This window comes from Myotis lucifugus, unplaced genomic scaffold (genome assembly GCF_000147115.1).
Source record: "Myotis lucifugus unplaced genomic scaffold, Myoluc2.0 scaffold_14, whole genome shotgun sequence".
Classification (NCBI taxonomy): Eukaryota; Metazoa; Chordata; class Mammalia; order Chiroptera; family Vespertilionidae; genus Myotis; species Myotis lucifugus.
This window is the reverse complement of record NW_005871062.1, coordinates 13,907,056-13,925,580: the sequence shown is the minus strand read 5'-3', so window position 1 is coordinate 13,925,580 and position 18,525 is coordinate 13,907,056. Positions and strand designations below refer to the sequence as shown.

The 18,525-nt window shown below is 37.6% G+C and overlaps 1 protein-coding gene across 1 annotated transcript in view; it reads right to left on the bottom strand.

Moving 5' to 3' along the window:
• The window catches only part of PEX5L (peroxisomal biogenesis factor 5 like), a 220,511-nt gene that overhangs the window by 174,189 nt on the left and 27,797 nt on the right, over positions 1 to 18,525 (bottom strand). The window lies entirely within an intron of this gene.

The following is an 18,525-nucleotide window of genomic DNA, read 5'->3' as shown; positions in this document are numbered from 1 at the left end:
ATCACCACCTTTAACGGTTTCTTCCCTGTCCCCACCTCAGACTATGAGAGCCACATAACAAGCCTTGAGAATCCAGGCAAGGCCAACCAACTTGACATCCTATTTTCTCTCTGTTTTCCTAGGTTTGGTCCTGTTGGCTTCATGCCTGGAGCTTCTCTCCAGGCAGTCCCTTCAGAATGATGCACCGTGTGTGTGAGCCCTACGTGCAGAGGCAGGAGGACACAGCACTAGGGCTAAAAAGAGGTCCCACATGTGAAAGCACAAGTCAGGCTTCCTGGTGGCTCCTGAAGAGCCCTTCAACCATATGATGTGCAGGGGCAATGCTGGTGAGATTTGGCTGGGCTTAGAAGTAGAAGATGGGCCAAGTTTTGGCAGTTTAGGGAGGTAAGAGTTTCTGGAGGAGGTATTTTTTTTTTTTAGCAAAGGAATATTAATGGCATTAATTTCACTGTCTATATTGATCCCAACATACTGCATGTACACATTAATACCTAATAAGATAATAATGATAATAATAGCTAGCTAGCTCTCATAGGAACAATCTCAAATTGTTTTTTCATATATATACATATACATATATACTTGTATATTTATGTGAATTCATATACATATATACGAACTTTTGCAATAGTAATAAAATGAGAATGACCCACTAAATATTTCAATTTGTTATAATAAATTTACCTTGGGGAAGATGGGTTGCTATTCACTATAATGAAGACTATATTAGGTATGTTATCTTATTAATTTTCCTAATATTACCATGAATTTGTTTATAATTTTCTTAGTTTTCAAATGAGGAAATGGAAAGCCCTAAAGGTTTAGGACTTTTTCCCAGGGCCATGTCCAAGGTCACACAACCTGTAAGTAGCAGAGCAGACTTAGAACTTGAAATTTTCTGACCAATCCAAATGGGAGCTTTTCAGCTCAGCCCCCTGCCTCCAGCGTATTCCCATTTGAAAGTTGGGATTTTATAATGCAAAAGTGCATGTTTGAGTAAGTATAAAAACAAAATTCAAGAAAAGTCAGCAGCCTTTTAGTGAATTTTAGACAGACATCCATCTCAGATATATAGTGGAGATGTAAGAGGTCATCTCTGAGATCCGATTGCTTGGTTTAAAGCCAGCTCTGCCATCTACTAGATGAATAGATTGAAGCAAGGTGTTTTCCTTTTAACTCCTCTATGCCTAAATTTTCTCACTTGAGAATAATAACAGAATATCTCCTTGAACTGTTGAGGGAAAAATAATTAATGTATGTAAAGTATTTGACACATTTAATACACTCAATAAATGTTAGCTCATATGATCTGATATCTTTCCCTCCCTCTCTTCTTTCCTTCCTTTCTCCTTCTTCCCCTTCTCTCCCTCCTTCCCTTCTTTCCTTCTCTCTTCTAACAGTTTGAGTTGACAGTGTGTAACCACTAAGCAATCTTTCTAGCAAGATGGTAAGACTCACCAAAGACGGCTCAGAAAATCTCAAAGTTAAAATTTTGTTTTGGACTGGGATTTAAAAATAGAATCTGGTGAGAAGCAATTCTTGCTGTGTCAACTTTTAGAATGCTGCACCGAGAAAACCCAGCAGAGCTGTATTTTAAGACCCTGAGTGGCTTAGCTGCAGTTCATAGGTACATCAGAACATCCCTTGGTGGTTTGCTTCCTGTGAACCTAAAACCAAGCAACAAGGAGAGCTCTGGTTTAATGCTCCCAGACCCCTCCCACCTTCCCCCAAGCCAACTGAACTGAACTCAGGTGCTGCTGCCAAGTAAGTGGGGCAGAAGCCCAGCAGTGAGCACTTTGCTGCGGACCCTTCTGAAGTTTGCCTCTTTGTTCCATCTACTTTTAACACAAACTGGATTTTTTACAGTATGTTTCAGAAATGGTGCAAAATATTAAGGATACAGGAAAAGAATGACTACAGATGGTTGATTTGGAAAGTAGGTAGAGAAGGGCTTTGGTCTGTGTCAGCATCTGGGTTCTAGCCTTGTTTTTATCACTCTTTTGAGCTCAGTTTTTCCACTTTCAAAGTAGGAGTTTGTACTAGATAATTTTTAATGCTGTTAATTCTATGATATCTTTTTAAACTATTGGGAAATCAGTTAATTAGTAATTGTGCAGTGATTAAGAAAGAGGACCATTGTTAATTAAAGAAAAAAAACGAAGCCTCATAAATATTTTTTTAATTCTCACCTGAGGATATGTTTTTCATTGATTCCAGAAAAAGAGAAAGGGAGGGAGAGGGAGAGAGGGGGAGGAGGGAGAGAGAGAGAGAGAGAGAGAGAGAGAGATCAGTCACCCCCTACCTCACTCCACTTATGCACCCCAACCAGGGGAAAACCTGCAACCTGGATGAATGCCCTGGCCCGGAGTCAAAGCCATGACCCTTTGGTGCTTGGGTTGATGCTCTAACCAACTGAGTCTCACCAGCCAGGGCTAAGCCTCATGGGTTTTAAGATTCATTCTAACACAAAGCTGCCATGTACACTTCTTCTGTATCAAACAGCATCTAATCTAATAATAGACAAACAGGGTAATTGACTGTACCTTCGCTATGCCTCCCATTGGCTAATCAGTGCGATATGCAAATTAACCACCAACAAAGATGGCGGTTAATTTGCATACGTAGGCTCCAAGCTGTGGAGTGAAGACTGAAGGTGAGCCGGAGCAGCGAAGATATAAGACGGAAGGCGGCTCCAGCCAGGGCCGCGAAGACGGAGGACAGAAGGTGGCTCCGGCCAGAACAAAGACCTGGGTCCTGGGTGCCGGAGGAAAACCGGTGCCCGCAGCCAGGAGAAGGGAAGGCCTACTGCACGAATCTCTTCATGCAACAGGCCTCTAGTTTCTTAATAACCAACCAAACAAATCTTTGTTCTAATGCAACAAATACAAGTAGTTAAAATTGGAATGTGAAAATAGGTTTCTCAAGAAGGAATATGTTGGTGGTCTTTAAGTGTATGTGTAATCACCTGTTCAGGAAAACTAATCAGGTCACAAGGTACAGAATATACTGAAGGGGTTAAAAGTGCAGACACAGTGTAGATAGCAGCCAAATCACAGGTAACAAGTCTGAAAGATATCAGAAAAGGGAAGGAATTGCTAGGGTTTGGCAATTTGGTGTTTATATAGAAATAAACTTGGATGCATATTCTTTGTGATATTTTGAAAGATTCTCTACTGAAAAAAATCAGTAAAATGCCACTATCAAGATAAAACTTTAAAAGACAAGTATGCATATCATGTCGCAAGAATGAAGGATGGGCTTGGAATGCTTTTTCTGGTACTAGCCTTGAAGTGACCTCATTTGCTGGCATGTTCTGCACAGGCCTCCAGGAAACCAGCAGAACTCAGTGACAGAGACGAGTCCAGGGCCACGGAACAGAAGTAAGTTCCTGGCTCCATCTACTATATGCAGCCAGGGACCATGGCTTGTACTTGCCTGACTATCCAACCAGCACCAATTGCAGTTTCTGATACAGAGCAGGCACTCAGTAAATATTTAAAGGTAATTATTTGGCCGACAAGGATCTGCATCCCTCTATTCCAGCTTAAGTAACACTATTGTATCGATGAAACCAACTGAATTAATCCCAACCAATGCACCCCTCCAGTTCTCTGTTATCTTCTTCATCATTGTACTACTAAAAGTTATTTAACTTTTAACAAAATGCACTCGCATGTGTTAAATCAAGTATAACAGTTATAGTATTTATATGCTAACATTAATATTACAGATGAAATAGTGGAATCATGAAGAAAGGCTAAATTACTTGTTCAAAATAAAAAATTTAAAAGGCAGATATTGTATGTTCTTAAGAACATAGCCCATTAATATTTTCCTTTGGGTTTATAAATTTGACTTCCTCACCTCCCAATTTCTTTCTTCTATTGATTGTGTTCCTAATGTGTCCCAGTCACTGTACAACACCCAGGAGACAAAAATACATTATGCCAGTGCCCTTTCCTCCAGAATCTCACTGTCTAGATAAAACTATTTCCCCAAATTTCCTATTCTACTGTATTGTCAAGAGATTTTCAATCATCATTACTGAATTGTTTCTGGTCATCATGATCTTTTAAAATGCAACCAAGTCAATTTAAAAATTGTAATTAAGCACATATATTGTGCTTGACATCATAACAATGTAAGATTTAACTTCAAATTTCTGTGCTATTCAGACCAACATACTACATATCGCAAATATTTGATTGCAAATGTTTTATATTTGAGTAGCACATTTGTGTTTGCAAAGTTCTTTTATTCATCAGTTTAAGACTTATTCAACATTTATAGTCATTTTGTTCTCATGACAACCCTATGAAGTAATAATAATAACTAACATTTATTGAGTATTTATGATGGGTCAGGCTATTTTAAGTGTTTTACATATATTTATTCATCTAGTTCTCACTGTAGGTATATAAGAACTTTATCACCTTCATAGTTAGATGAGAAAAGTGAGGAAAAGAGATGGTAGGTAGCTTTTCCAAGAAGAGTTAGGGTTGGAACTATACAGATGCCCATGTCCCACCCCAGGTATTCTCATACAATTGGTCCAGAGTAGGCTTGGGCATCAGCATTACTTTTAAACAGTAATTGCTGGAGGCTAATTCCAGCAGGTCATAAATGCAAGAAGTTCTTCAAAAGGTTGGTGAACCTTGAGGCTTCAGCAGGGCTGAAGATATATATTATTGCCTACTGCCAGTCAGCTGAGGGCATTTTCCCTAACCTGAAAATCTACATGTTATTACCTGCTGCTGGCGAAACAGCTGAACAGCCGAAGGCAGTTCCCCCAACCTGATACTTTACTGCTTACCAAACTTTACCTTTGATTTGTGTGTTTGCTTTGCTTTAGGGCAAAAATGTGTGAATAAAAAGCCCTGGGTCCGGAGATACAGAGAGAACTTAGTTACAAAAGCTAAGCTCCCTCTGGTTCCCCCATGTATTCCAAATTTATATTTCATGTCTAGTTTGTTTAATTTACTTGCAGCCCTTCTCCAGATTCCTGAACCCTAGATGCAGGATAACACCCCGGCAAGTAATCACTTAAAAACACTTCTTAGGTGATTCCATTATACAGCTAATAATCAAAAATGGCAAGAATAAAGCCAGTGCCCCCAACTAAGCAGTAGTTTAAGGTCACAGAACTAGTTGATGACAGAGCTGAGGCCAGAGCCTGTCTTCTAGGGTAGTGTTCTTTTTTCTTTATCAGGCTTCCTTTTGGTAGGTAGCATAATTATTATGCGTGGTAGGCTCTCAATAGGTATTTGTTATGCAGATGAGGAAAATCTACCACTGTGTGTTTATCAAACACTGATTTTAGGCCAGAGCTGGAGGAGGGAAGGCAGGCAATGCAATGGAAGTGTCACAAATGTCCCCTCCTCATGAGGAGGTCCTGTGTAGTCCTGAAACCCTCAATAACTATTTGTTAAATAAATAAAATTTCTAAAAACGAAGCAACTAAAGTACAAGTAATAAACTATGTGAAGGAGACTATAAATGCACAGGAATGTCCAAAATAGTAAAGAAGAATGTGGGATGGAACTGAAATACCTGATTCTTGCCCTGGCTCTTCTAGTGGTGGGAACAAATGAGTTAAAAAGTTGCATGACCATATCTATTGGGTATGAATAGCACTTAAAAAAAAAAAACAAACCTTGTCATTACAACAGCAACACATGTTTATTGTGGAAAACATAGGTAAGACAAAGAAAGAAATGAAAATTAATAAAACCACCACCCAGAGCTCACTGTTTACATTTTGGTATATGTTCTTCCAGAGATCATGTACTTGCTTCTTTAATTTTTATTTACCTGGCTACTAGTGAATTTGAATATTATAACTCCTAAGTTTGTCAGCAATTCATGTAAGTTCTTTGGTGAAGTGTCTTCTCATATATTTTGTCCATTTTTCATTTTTTTAAGACTTCATTTTTTTAAGAGTAGTTGTAGGTTCATGATATAATTGAAAAGCAAGTACAGAGATTTCCCATATATTTGCATAGCCTCCCCCATTATCAACATCACTTAACCAGAATGGTACATTGGTTACCAAGGCTAAACCTATACTGACACATCATATTTAGCCAAACTTTACAGTTTATCTTAGGGTTCATTCTTGGTATTGTACATTCTATGGTTTAGACTAATGTATAATGTCATGCATCCAGAATGATAATATCATAAAGAATATTTCTACTGCCCTAAAAATCCTCTGTGCTTTGTCTATTCTTCAAGTTTTGCCTTTTCCAGATGTCATGTAGTTGGAATCACATAGTATGTAGCCTTTTAAGATTGGCTTTTCCCCCATCAGTTAGTAATATGCATGTAAGGTTCCTCTATGTCCTTTTGTGGATCAATAGCTCACTTCAGTTTAGTACTGAATAATGCTCCATTGTCTGGATGTACCACAGTTTATCCATTCGCCTACTGAAAGACATCTTGGTTGCTTCCAAGTTTTAACAATTTAAGAAAGCTGCTATAAATGTCCAGGCGAAGGGTTTAGTGTGGATGTAAATTTTCAACTCCTTGGATAAATACTAAGGAGCACAAATACTATATGATAAGAGTATGTTTAGTTTTGTAAGAAGTCACCAAACTGTCTTCCAAAGTGGCTGTACCATTTTGCATTCCCATGAGAGCAGTGAATGAGAATTCCTGTTGTTCTACATCCTTGCCAGCATTTGGTGTTGTCAGCATTCCAGACTTTGTCTATCCCAACAGGTGAGTAGTAGTATCTCATTGTTTTAATTTGAATTTCCCTGACTATATGTGATGTGGAGGATCTTTTCATATGCTTATTTGCTATACATATATCTTCTTTGGTGAAGTGTCGTTTAGGTCTTTGGCCTAGTTTTAAATCAAATTGTTTGTTCGCTTATTGTTGAGTTTTAAGAGTTCTTTGTATATTTTGGATACCAGTACTTTATCTGGATATCAGATGTGTCTTTTGCAAATATTTTATCCCAGTCTGTTACTTCTTCTAATTCTCTTGACATTGTCTTTTGAAAAGCAGAAGTTGTTAATTATATTGACATCCAGCTTGTCAACTACTGATTTTGCCCATTTTTCTACAGTTTTTGACAAATGCATAAATGACAAAAAGGGATCAGAGTGTATACATCATTTTATAACTTCCTTTTTACTTAACATGTTATAAGCTCCCTACCTGTAAATATGTGTACTTTCATAATATAATTTCCAATGGTTGTGCAGTGTTACATAGTTTATCACTAGTGGAGGACATTTTAAGTTTTTATTGAATCTTGTTGCTGTCATGGCTCATAAAATAAGGCTTCAGACCTTGTTCTTATAACTATAAACCTATGTGTACATCCTTTGGAAGGGAGGTCAATAAATAATGTTAGTTACATTTATTTTTTATTGTGCTCTCAAGCAATGATCTGTGAATGCAATTTGAAAACAGTAAGTTTTAATCATTTTAAATTAAAAATTTTAAGGAAATTATTATACACACATGCACTTTGACATAAATGCTTTAACGGGATCATGTCACATGTATCTTTTTATAGTCTGGTCTCTGTTTTGTTTTGTTTTCCTTGCCCGTTCCTGCTTCCCAATACTCATATCACCAAATGCAGATTCTCTCAACGCATGCATAATTAACAATGTAGTATGTATTTTCTCTATTTTAACCATAGCCATAGTCAAACACACATGTTTGTAGGTAAATAATTTGGTCTTGTACGTCTATACATTAGCTGGGGTTGTCCTTGTTTTACAAATAATGTATTATACTTCTTTGTGTCTTGCTTTTCTCTCACAGCTTTAGCTCATATATCATCACCTAAATCAATCTTCATAACTCTATTTCTATTTTTTAATTATTGCATGTTATTCTAGGTATGGATGTACCATGATCGCTTAACCACTTTTTAAATGAACATTCACTTGGTTTCCTTTCCTCCCTAATTCTGAGCAATCCTGCACTGGGCATTTTTGTGTGTATTCTGACTGTTTTAGTTCAAGTGGGATTGCTGAATAGAGGGTACATACTTTTAATTTTTAATTTGAAAATTGTTTAAAAATGTTGTCACATCTTCAACATTGTATAATTGCAATTCCATCCTTGACAACAACAGGTATTGATTGCGTTAAAACTTTTTTTTCTTGGTATGATGGTATAAAGTGGTATCTTTCATTGCATTTCCCTATTTGTTAATTTGACATCTTTTCATGATTGTTGACCACTTGAAGTTTCTCTCCAGAAAATCCCCCTCTGTATCCTTGCTTCAGTTTTTAATTGGATTGTTGGTCAATTTATTGGCAATTTGTGACAACATTCCTCATAGTTTGCTAAAAGCCCTTTGTCAGCTATGTTGTAAGTATTTTTTTTTTGTCAATATAACCCTTTTATGTGCATATCCTTAATTTTTCCATTAAGAAATATATTTACTGTTATTTGATGTGCTAATTTGGGCAACCTAATTTACTTTATATTTTAGCAGTCAGTGTAGATAATTAAAAGCCCAGTTAAGTATTTTATAATTTTAGGCTATTTATGCCATGCTTGGGATGTGGTTTGAAAGAAAGAAGAATACACTTAACATATTTCTGCACCTTCATCTTTATTGCTAAGTAAACCTGTGGATAATATGATGGGGGTAAATGAACATATTTCTTGTACACACATACCAAGGACACACTTGTGGCTAAAGTGAGTTGATAATGTTGTGCAAAGGGTAGTTGTCACCAACTCATTTATTTATGGTACATATAAAATAAACATCTTGTATACTATTACTTCTGTAAACAGATGCATGTTTAAAAGATCTATGATGGTTTTGTAATCTTAATCTAATATATTTTAGATATTTTAATTTTTTCCCTCTTGGAAAATAAATTTAGTATAGTGTAGAAAATACTTCATGACATTTTCATATAAGGTTATATAACTTTTCATACATAAACATGAAATTTATTGTAGAAAATTCTTTAAACCAAACATTTTAATCTAGGACTTCAATTTAATCTGTTTCTTGAATCTATTTTTATGTGGCCCTTAAAAACACCCAAAAATCTATTGCTAATATAGCAATAAAAATACTTTGGGTACTGGCAAAAAATAAATAAATATATTTACTTTAGTTTCAACTGCTGCTAGAAATTCAGCTGAAATTGTGGAGAGACTACCTACCACAGCATTTTACAAGAAAAGACAGAGATAATGGCAAACAATAAAACTCTTCCTTTCAGAAAAAATTGACACGTATAGTTAATAATCTTGCTAAATCAGGAAATAATAGCAATAAAGAATCTCCAATAAAGATCTGAATTATTTTATATTTTCATAGCATGCTAAACCTGGAAGGGATCTTAAATATTATCTTTACATAAATCCTCATTCATTTCACAGGCTGGGGAACTATAGTAGATGAGAACAAAAAGTCTCTCTTCTCAAACAGAAAAGAGTGATATAAATCTAATCCATTCTGGATTATTAATGGAGATGTAAACTGACACAATGCAGGTAGGGATTTGGAGCCTGGCCTCAAATACCCCATTGAGACTTTTCTAAATAAAGCCGAAAGTCTTAGCAGTTCAGTAAACAAGTTGATTCAGAAAACTCAGTCTCCAAAGGGAGCTTAGCTCACTCTATTCTATCATGTGAAACACAGAAAACATCTGTCTTAATCCATTATTAGAACAGTCTGTATTATGCCTCATGCTATGTGTTACTGAATGAGGAGTTTTTTAGATTTTAAAGAAGACTGTCCATTCCTGTGGTCTCAGACTGTGCACTAAAACAAAAACAAAATAAAATATTAAAAACCCCCAACTGCCATACAAATTGCAGAGAACCAAAATATAATGATTTGATCAAATTTATATTACTTATAATATAATCTCTTAAGTAAAGTACCCAAATGTATGCAAACTGGAAAACCATATATATTGGTCTTAATTATTTCAAAAATTTAATGAAAATAAAACCTTTTCATATCTAGATGCTCCAGAGGCCTCTCAGATCTTTGATTCAAGTTCAATTATAGTACAACTGTCTTTCAGTTTGGAAGATCTTAAGACCACTGGCTCCTAACCACAAGCCTGCCAGCCTGTCTGATTGCCCCTAACCCCTCTGCCGGCCTGCCTGATCACTCCTAACTGCTCCCCTGCTGGCCTGATCGCCCCTAACTGCCTCTGCCTCACCCTGCACCTGGGACCCAAGACTCCCTTCTCCGGCTGGTCACAGGCACCGGGACCTGGGCTTCACTCCCTCTGGCCGACAGCAGGCACCCAGGACCTGGGCCAACTTTGCCCGGGCTGGCTGCAGCTGTAGGCACAGCCGCTGGTGCCGGGGACTGTGGGGACTGTGGGGCCTAAAGATTGTCCCTCTCCTGGGCCACAGGCACAGCTGCGGGCACCCAGGACCCTGGGGCGGGAGGTTTGTCCCTTTCCCGGCCCGTAGCCTGGCTGGTCCCCATATCTCTCTACCCAGTGTTGAGTGTCTGAGCTGTTTCAGCGTGACAGTGTGAGGGTGTGATGGCTATTTGCATATTAGCTCTTTATTATATAGGATGTTTGAATTTAACCTATAAGTTTTCCAAGAACAAAAAGCAAATAAATAATAATTACATCTTACCTAATCCTCCTTAAAAGGCTACTTTAGTTCTCTTTAGTTAGTAAAGTGATAATATTAAAAGAGCAGTTACATTTCTTAAAATCTAGTAGGAATATGTTGCACAAATAAGTGGAGAGGGTTTAGGAAACAATGATTTGAGAGATAATGCTCTTGCAAATGCTACTACCCCTGTTTTGACCCCAATCAGAACTTCCCTTGACCATGTATACAAAGAATCTTGTATTTTTCCTTCCACAAGAGATCTGACAATTTCAGTTATGAAGAGAGAGTGTATTTGAAATAGCCTTTCCAATTTGGAAGCAATATTACTTGAATAGAAAGGCTACATATTGCTCTTGAACTGGCTAAAAAACCTTGACTGGAAAGTAAAATCCTGATACCTTACCAGTAGATTTCTACAGTCCTCAAACTTAATGTTCAAAGACCTCCTTTGCTACATGTATAGATGGTCAAATTTAGTAAAAATATTTCAGATAACATTTTTACAAATGTATTTATATTCATGATAGGCAGCCTAATTCAGTTTTAATTATTGATTAAGAACGTTTGGTTACCTTTGGTAAAATTTGGAAAAAAGAATGGAGACTCAAACTGCAGATAAAACGTTTTGGTCAAGCTAAAGGGAACTATAAAGGGTTCATAAAATGTTGAAATAATGTTCAAAACAACTGGGTATATTAATATGAATGAAAATATCATTTCAACAATGGCACCCAAACACATACCAAACAAAATGAAATGGAAACTTGGTACTGAGCTCTCTAACCTGCTGTGTTTTGCAGAGGTTCAAAGTCTTGCTGCATCAGAACTACCAGAATCCATGTTATAAAAATAACATCCCTGGGCTCCACCCAAGATACGCTGAAGTTTAAACATCATTGAGTTTGACAAAGCAAAATATCTAGTTTACTTCATCAATGTTAGATCTGAATCACTCTATAAGAATTTCAATTAAAAAAAAAGAATACTAGAATTAAAACTTAGCTATTTCACATAAATCTTACTAGTTAAAGTTTTGTTCAATATTTTTGTAAATTCAGGGACTAGAATACATTAAAGTAACTTTACAAAATCTGCCAAAGGCTTTGAAAACATTTTTAAAATTAAATGTTAGTTTATGAACAATTTTTTCTTATTGTATTAATAGGACAGTAGCCTTTTTTCATAATATGTAGCAGGAGAGTGTAATCTTTCTTATTGAAAGAGAAATAATGTTTTAAAAATAGACACTGAGAGTGGTGAAATTATAATGAATTATTCTGAATTAAATTACTACTTCTTGGATCATAAAATTTGAAAATAACTAAGTATAAGGGAACTGATGAGTATTAATGTATTCTTAGTACAAGTATGTTTTCCTTTCCTAGCTGTTCAAAACTGAAATTTTTACAAATGTGATTTGTCACAATTAGACATGAAATATCTGGGTGTAAGAGCAGCCATTTTATCATGTTTATTTTTGAGAAGCCTCCTGCTATTGTTATTAATTTGAACATTTTCAATACAACTTCAATCAAGGGACACAAAAAAATACCCCTTTTCCCCTTGAAAAGATATTTGTTAATGATACATTTTTTAAAAAGATACTTGTTAATGGATTTATTGTTCTTACGTTGTTCTGTGCTTCAACCTTGAGTACTTAAAAACTTTCTGCTTAAATTGCTAATCCTTCCCTTTAATGGCAGTCTATGACATTTTTAATTAATTACTTCAGCAACCTCATTTCCATTCAATCAAGGTGACCACTTTCTTCTTTACTTATTATTTATTTTTATTACAATTGTACATGGCCGTAACCGGTTTGGCTCAGTGGATAGAGCATCGGCCTGCGGACTGAAAGGTCCCAGGTTCGATTCCGGTCAAGGGCATGTATCTTGGTTGCGGGCACATCTCCAGTAGGGAGTGTGCAGGAGGCAGCTGATCGATGTTTCTCTCTCATCGATGTTTCTAACTCTCTATCTCTCTCACTTCCTCTCTGTAAAAAATCAATAAAATATATTTAAAAACAAAAACATAAAACAATTGTACATGAACTCAATCCCTGCTGTATTAAAACAACATACAAGGTCAAAAGTGTGTCCTAAACCTGTGGAAGATGAATATGCCTTTTTTAAAAAACATATATTTCTTATTGTTAATAGTATTACAGATACCTCCTGTCCCCCCCCCCCCCAATCAATACCTTTTTTTTAAATGTATCAAAGTTAGAGGAAGATGGAGTAAGGGCCACTGGGAAGACTGCAGAAAGTGAAAATGACCCTTCAAATCACATTTACTAACGACTAGACTCTTTGTGCCTTTCTCTGGCTTTTGCTTTCAATTCAGCAGCTCATTTGTAGAATGGAATGTTTTGAATAATCTGTTTGCATGCTTCAGATTAATCAAATAATTGCTAAAGTTTAACCTCATTTCATTGTATATAAACATACTGCTGATGGGTAAATAATAATTTTACTCATCATTGCTATTTCCAGTTTTCAAATAATTTATTTTTCAGATTCATCAGAATTTAACTCATATATAATGCTCTCTTCTCCATATCTGGATCACAAGAGTCTGCATATAGCATTTCTTTATGGATTAATTTATTAAACAAATAATGAGTGGCTATAATGGGTAGACGTAGAGCGTTATTTCTAGATCACATTCCTTAACTTCCCCCACCCCTCCAGTTTTTGTTTTTATCTTATTATATGTCCTCCTAAAGCATAATAGCTTATTAATTATTTTTTCTAATCATTAATTAATGAAGATTATGCCTACCTTTTACCATTTATTTACTTAGATTATATTTATCTCCTAAGAGAATTTGAGTTTCTCAAAATTAAGGTAACAATAATTTAAAAAGTAAAAGCAGAGAAAATACAGATAAAAGGATCAGGGAAGTTGAAGATCATAGAAACCCTGTATGAAGTTCTCACTGGATTGAGATCTGATCTACAGTGGGGAGAAATATATTAGATTTTATGATTTTCACTATCCTTTTAAAACTAAGGAGATCACGTTTCCTTTGCTCAAAATCTTCTGATAGTTTTCTAGGATTTTATAAAATCCGAAGTCCTCATGGTCTAGACTTGCACTGCTTTAATACAATAGCTCATTACATGGACATTTCAATGAATTAAAATGAAAAAATTCAGTTTCTCAGTTACAATAGCCATGCTTTAAGTGCTCAGCAGCCACATGTGGCCAGTGGCTATTGTTTTGGGCAGCACAATGTACAGAACATTTCTTCATGGCAGCAAGTTCGTTCGCAGAGTTAATCTCAAAGTCTCTGCGTGGCCTGGCCCTCGCTTGCCTCTCGGACTTTACCCTTTACAGGCACCTTTGCCTTACTCAGCTCCAGCAACAACTAGCCAGCCCTTGGCGCTTCTCAGGCATTCCAAACTGGTTCTGCCTCAGGGCCCTCACACTTGCTGTTCCATCCATCTGAAATACCGTTCCTGCAGATATTCACATTTTACTTCACGTCACATTTACCAATGGCTAGACTCTTTGTGCCTTTCTCTGGCTTTTGCTTTCAGTTCAACAGCTCATTTGTACAATGGAAGGTTTTGATTAACCTGCCCGAGATGTTTTGAGGTCTCTGCTCAAGAAACCTCTTTGACGAGGGCTGCTCTACATGTCATCCATATCATTCTTTTCTTTTTAATTTTTATTTTTCGCTAAAAGTATTACAAAGGGTATTACATAAGTGTCCTTTTTCCCCCCCGCCCTTGACAAGCCATATCATTCTTTATGCCCTTATCCTGCCTCTTTGTTCTTGGGTCTGCAATGATATAGTTTAATCTCTTGGTGTCCCTCACCACTGGAAAGTAATTTTCATGAGAGCAGGTTCTTTGTTAGTTCACTTCTCTATGCCTGGCCTTAGGGTAAGTGCCCAATAAATGCTTGTTCACTCCAGTGGTTCTCCACAGGGGGTGGTCCCGCGCCCCCCCCCCCCCCCCCCCCCCCCCCCGCCAGGGGACACTCAGCCATTTTTGATGGTCAGAACTGGGAAGGTGCTACTGGCACCTAGTGGGTGGGTGAGAGGGATGCTGCAAACCACCCTGCCGTGCACAGGGTAGCCCCCACAACACAATTATCTGGCCTAAAGTGCGAATAGTACTGATGTTGAGAAACTTGTTGACCTTCTATATGAAGTGTCCACTCAGAAAATACAACAATTAGTCTGGAGGGGCAAAACCGAATTACAGATGTAGTGTGTCAAATGCCCTAACAACTAATGTCTTCTCCTAGTTCACTTACATGTAAGGCAAGTGAAATTGAAATACATCTAAAACTGATGTTCTTCAGCTCACTTCTTCCTGACCTGGTATCAATTTTATATTTTCATCTGTAAACAACTTGCCTTCATTTAAATACTTCAATATTGGCCTTTTTTTTCATCTTTGCAATATCCCATTTCCACAACAAATTTTTGTGTATATTTTGTGGTATTTACTGTTATTAATTTTGTGTGATTCATGGAAGTATTTAAAATTTTTATTATGCAACATTACTACTCCTTTTTAATCTCCCTTATGAAGTGGGTTAAATAATAAAAGAGAATTGGCAAGGGGCAGTGGAAAGGGTGCTAGTCAACAGAAGACGTGTATTCAATGCAGGGTCCTCCACTGTTTCGTTCATGTGACCTTTGCAAGATGTGCCATTTAAACGAGATGCAACAGTGACAGCATCTCACACAGAACCTGACGCCGTCTTCCCTCCTTCCCATTCACACTCGCTGAACTATATGGAACTAACACCCTTGAAGGATTCCCTTGGCAATCTCCACTTAGGACAAGGTTAGTTGTCTCTTACAATGCATTATTGAAATCCAAATCGTGATTATTTTAAAAATTCTCTGGGAAATTAAACCTCAAAAGCAAAGTTGTATTAGGAGTGTCTTCACATCTTTTTGTTGAGGGGAAAGCTTTTTTTTTTTAAATTAAAATTCTTTATTGTTTAAAGTATTACATGAGCCTCCTTTTTCCCCACTGACCTTTCCCCAGCCACTCCCACCCCACAACACATGCCCTCACCCCCCTTCTGTCTGTGTCCATTGGTTATGCTCATATGCATGCATACAAGTCCTTTGGTTGATCTCTTGCCCCTTTACCCCCTGCCTTCCCTCATAGGTTGGACAGTCTGCTTGATGCTTCTATGTCTCTGGTTCTACTAGTATTTTAGTTCATCAGTTCATGTTGTTCATTATATTCCACAAATGAGTGAGCTCATGTGATATTTATCTTTCTCCGACTGGCTTATTTCGCTTAGCATAATGCTCTCCAGGTCCATCCATGCTGTTGCAAATGGTAAAAGTTCTTTCTTTTTTACAGCGGCATAGTATTCCATTGTGTAGATGTGCCACTGTTTTCTAATCCACTCATCTGCTGATGGGCACTTAGGCTGTTTCCAAATCTTAGCTATTATAAATTGTGCTGTTATGAGCATAGGGGTGCATATATCCTTTCTGATTGGCATTTGAGGGGAAAGCTTTTAAACATTAATGGCAATTTAGCTACTCTGAACAGGTGGCTTCATTATCTTAAAAATGTATCAAATTACACTAATTATCAAAAACGGCAGTGTGAGCTATATTGTAAGAAAATGGTAGCATCCTCTTCTGAAAAGATGACTGGGGAAATGCATGTAACTTGTGGTCCCTAAGATCCTTAATAATTCAGAAGTTGTCAAGCATCTTGATAATGTGACCTTCTTCTTCTTCCCATCTCTTATCATTATAGAAAATTATAAAGAGCATTGCTTAAATGACTTAACCCCCCCCCCCGAATATTCAATTTTTAGTTTTGAATGCAAATAACATAGAGTTTGCTAATGCAGCCTTTTACTCCTCGTTGCAGAACCATCAGGTTCAATCATGACTGATCTCTCACTCCCTCTCTTGCCTCTTCCTTTCTCCCCTCCCCTTTTTGTCCTTTTCAAAGTAATGACAACAGACCGCATTTAAAGGGATATATATTTTTTTAACTTTAGAAGACTGAAAAAAGTGAGAGTTTTTAAAAGGCAGAAAGCAACAAAGCGCTGAGTCTCAGAAGGCAAGAATAATGATGAGCCTGGTTTCTCAGCACTGCCTGCCTGCCTGAGAAGAAACCATAAAATTCAATATCTAACTTGGCAGCTGGAATCCTTACAGAATGAAAACAATCCTGTTCCTTTAATTTTATGCTCTCCTCTATCATCTCATGGCACTTTGCCTAGTGGAAGAGAATCATGGAGCCTAAAATAACATTAAGTGGCTTTATATTCACCACCTTCCTGGTAATCCCGTTTGCCCCAGGTTAGGTAAATAGCCCCTCACAAAGTGGTGATACAGTCTGTAATTAGATTTTTAAAAACCACTCAGATGTGAGCAAGAAAGAAAAGAACTCCAAGTTTAAGTTATTTTTAAATGTTATGTTAATACACTGATGTTTTGCCTTATCTATATTTTAATGTTAGCATCTATCAAGCATGATTTATTTAGGGTTACTTGAACACTAGTATAAAACAATATTCCATTAAGCAGAGTATTTTTGTACAATCTTTTATTTTCTTGTGTTCTTTTAAATTAAATTTATTGGGGTGACATTGGTTGATAAGAGTATATAAGTTTCAAGTGTACATTTCTATGATGCATGATCTGTATATTGCATTGTGTGCACACCACCAAAGTCAAATCATCTTCTGTCACCATATATTTGACCCCCCTTTTACCGTTTAGAACTCCCCCATCCCCCTTCCCTTTGGTAACCATCAAATTGTTGTCTATATCTATGAGTTTGTTTTTCTTGTTTGTTCATTTATTACTTTCAATTTTATATCTCACATTTGAGTGAAATCATATGGTTCTTGACGTTTTCCATCTGACTTATTTTGCTTAGCATGATATTCTCAAGGTCCATTCATTGTTGTCACAATGCCAATGTTTCATGTTTTCTTATGGCTGAGTAGTATTCCATTGTATATATGTGCCACATCTTATATTCATGATGGCCAAGACATGGAAACAACTGAAGTGTTCTTTGATAGATGATTGGAAAATCTTTTTATTGTAAAGAGGCAAACGAATCCCCTCTTCCCCATCTCTATCACAACAAACTGATAATAGAGATTTCATTATAAATAAATAAATAAATAAATAAATAAATAAATAATATATAAATGGAAAGCAATAACCCTCAACTGGTAGGTTTTGTCTTGGAATCAGTGCACTTTAAACCCATTATGTTCTTTAGAAAAATTATATGATTACTAGAGACCCGGTGCACAAAAATTTGTGCACTTGGGGAGGGGGTCCCTCAGCCCGGCCTGTGACCTCTCACAGTCTGGGACCCCTTGGGGGATGTCCACCTGCTGGCAGTCAGACACCCTCTGGCAGCCCAGGAGCCCTCGGGGTATGTCCACTTGCCAGCAGGGAGCAGGCCTAAGCTGCAGTCGGACATCCTTAGCACTGCTGAGGAGGTGGGAGAGGCTCCTGCCACCACCGCTGTGCTGGCAGCCGGCAGCCTGGCTTGTGGCTAAGCAGAGCTCCCTCTGTGGGAATGCACTGACCACCAGGGGGCAGCTCCTGCATTGAGCATCTGCCTTCTGGTGGTCAGTGTGTGTCATAGTGACCAGTGATTCCCAGTCGTTCTGCTGTTAGGGTCCATTTGCATATTACCCTTTTATTATATAGGATAGAGGCCTGGTGCACAGATGGGGGCCGGCTGGTTTTCCCTGAAGGGTGTCTTGGATGAGGGTGGGGGTCCTGCTGGGGTGCCTGGCCAGCCTGGGTGAGGGGCTGATGGCTGTTTTCAGGCTGGCCAAGGCCATTTTCAGGCTGCCCACAGACCCTTCAGGGTGGGGGAGTCCGCTGGGGTGCCTGGCCAGCCTGGGTGAGGGGCTGATGGCCATTTTCAGGCTGTCTACGCACCCTCGGTGATCCAAGCTCCCAGCCTCTC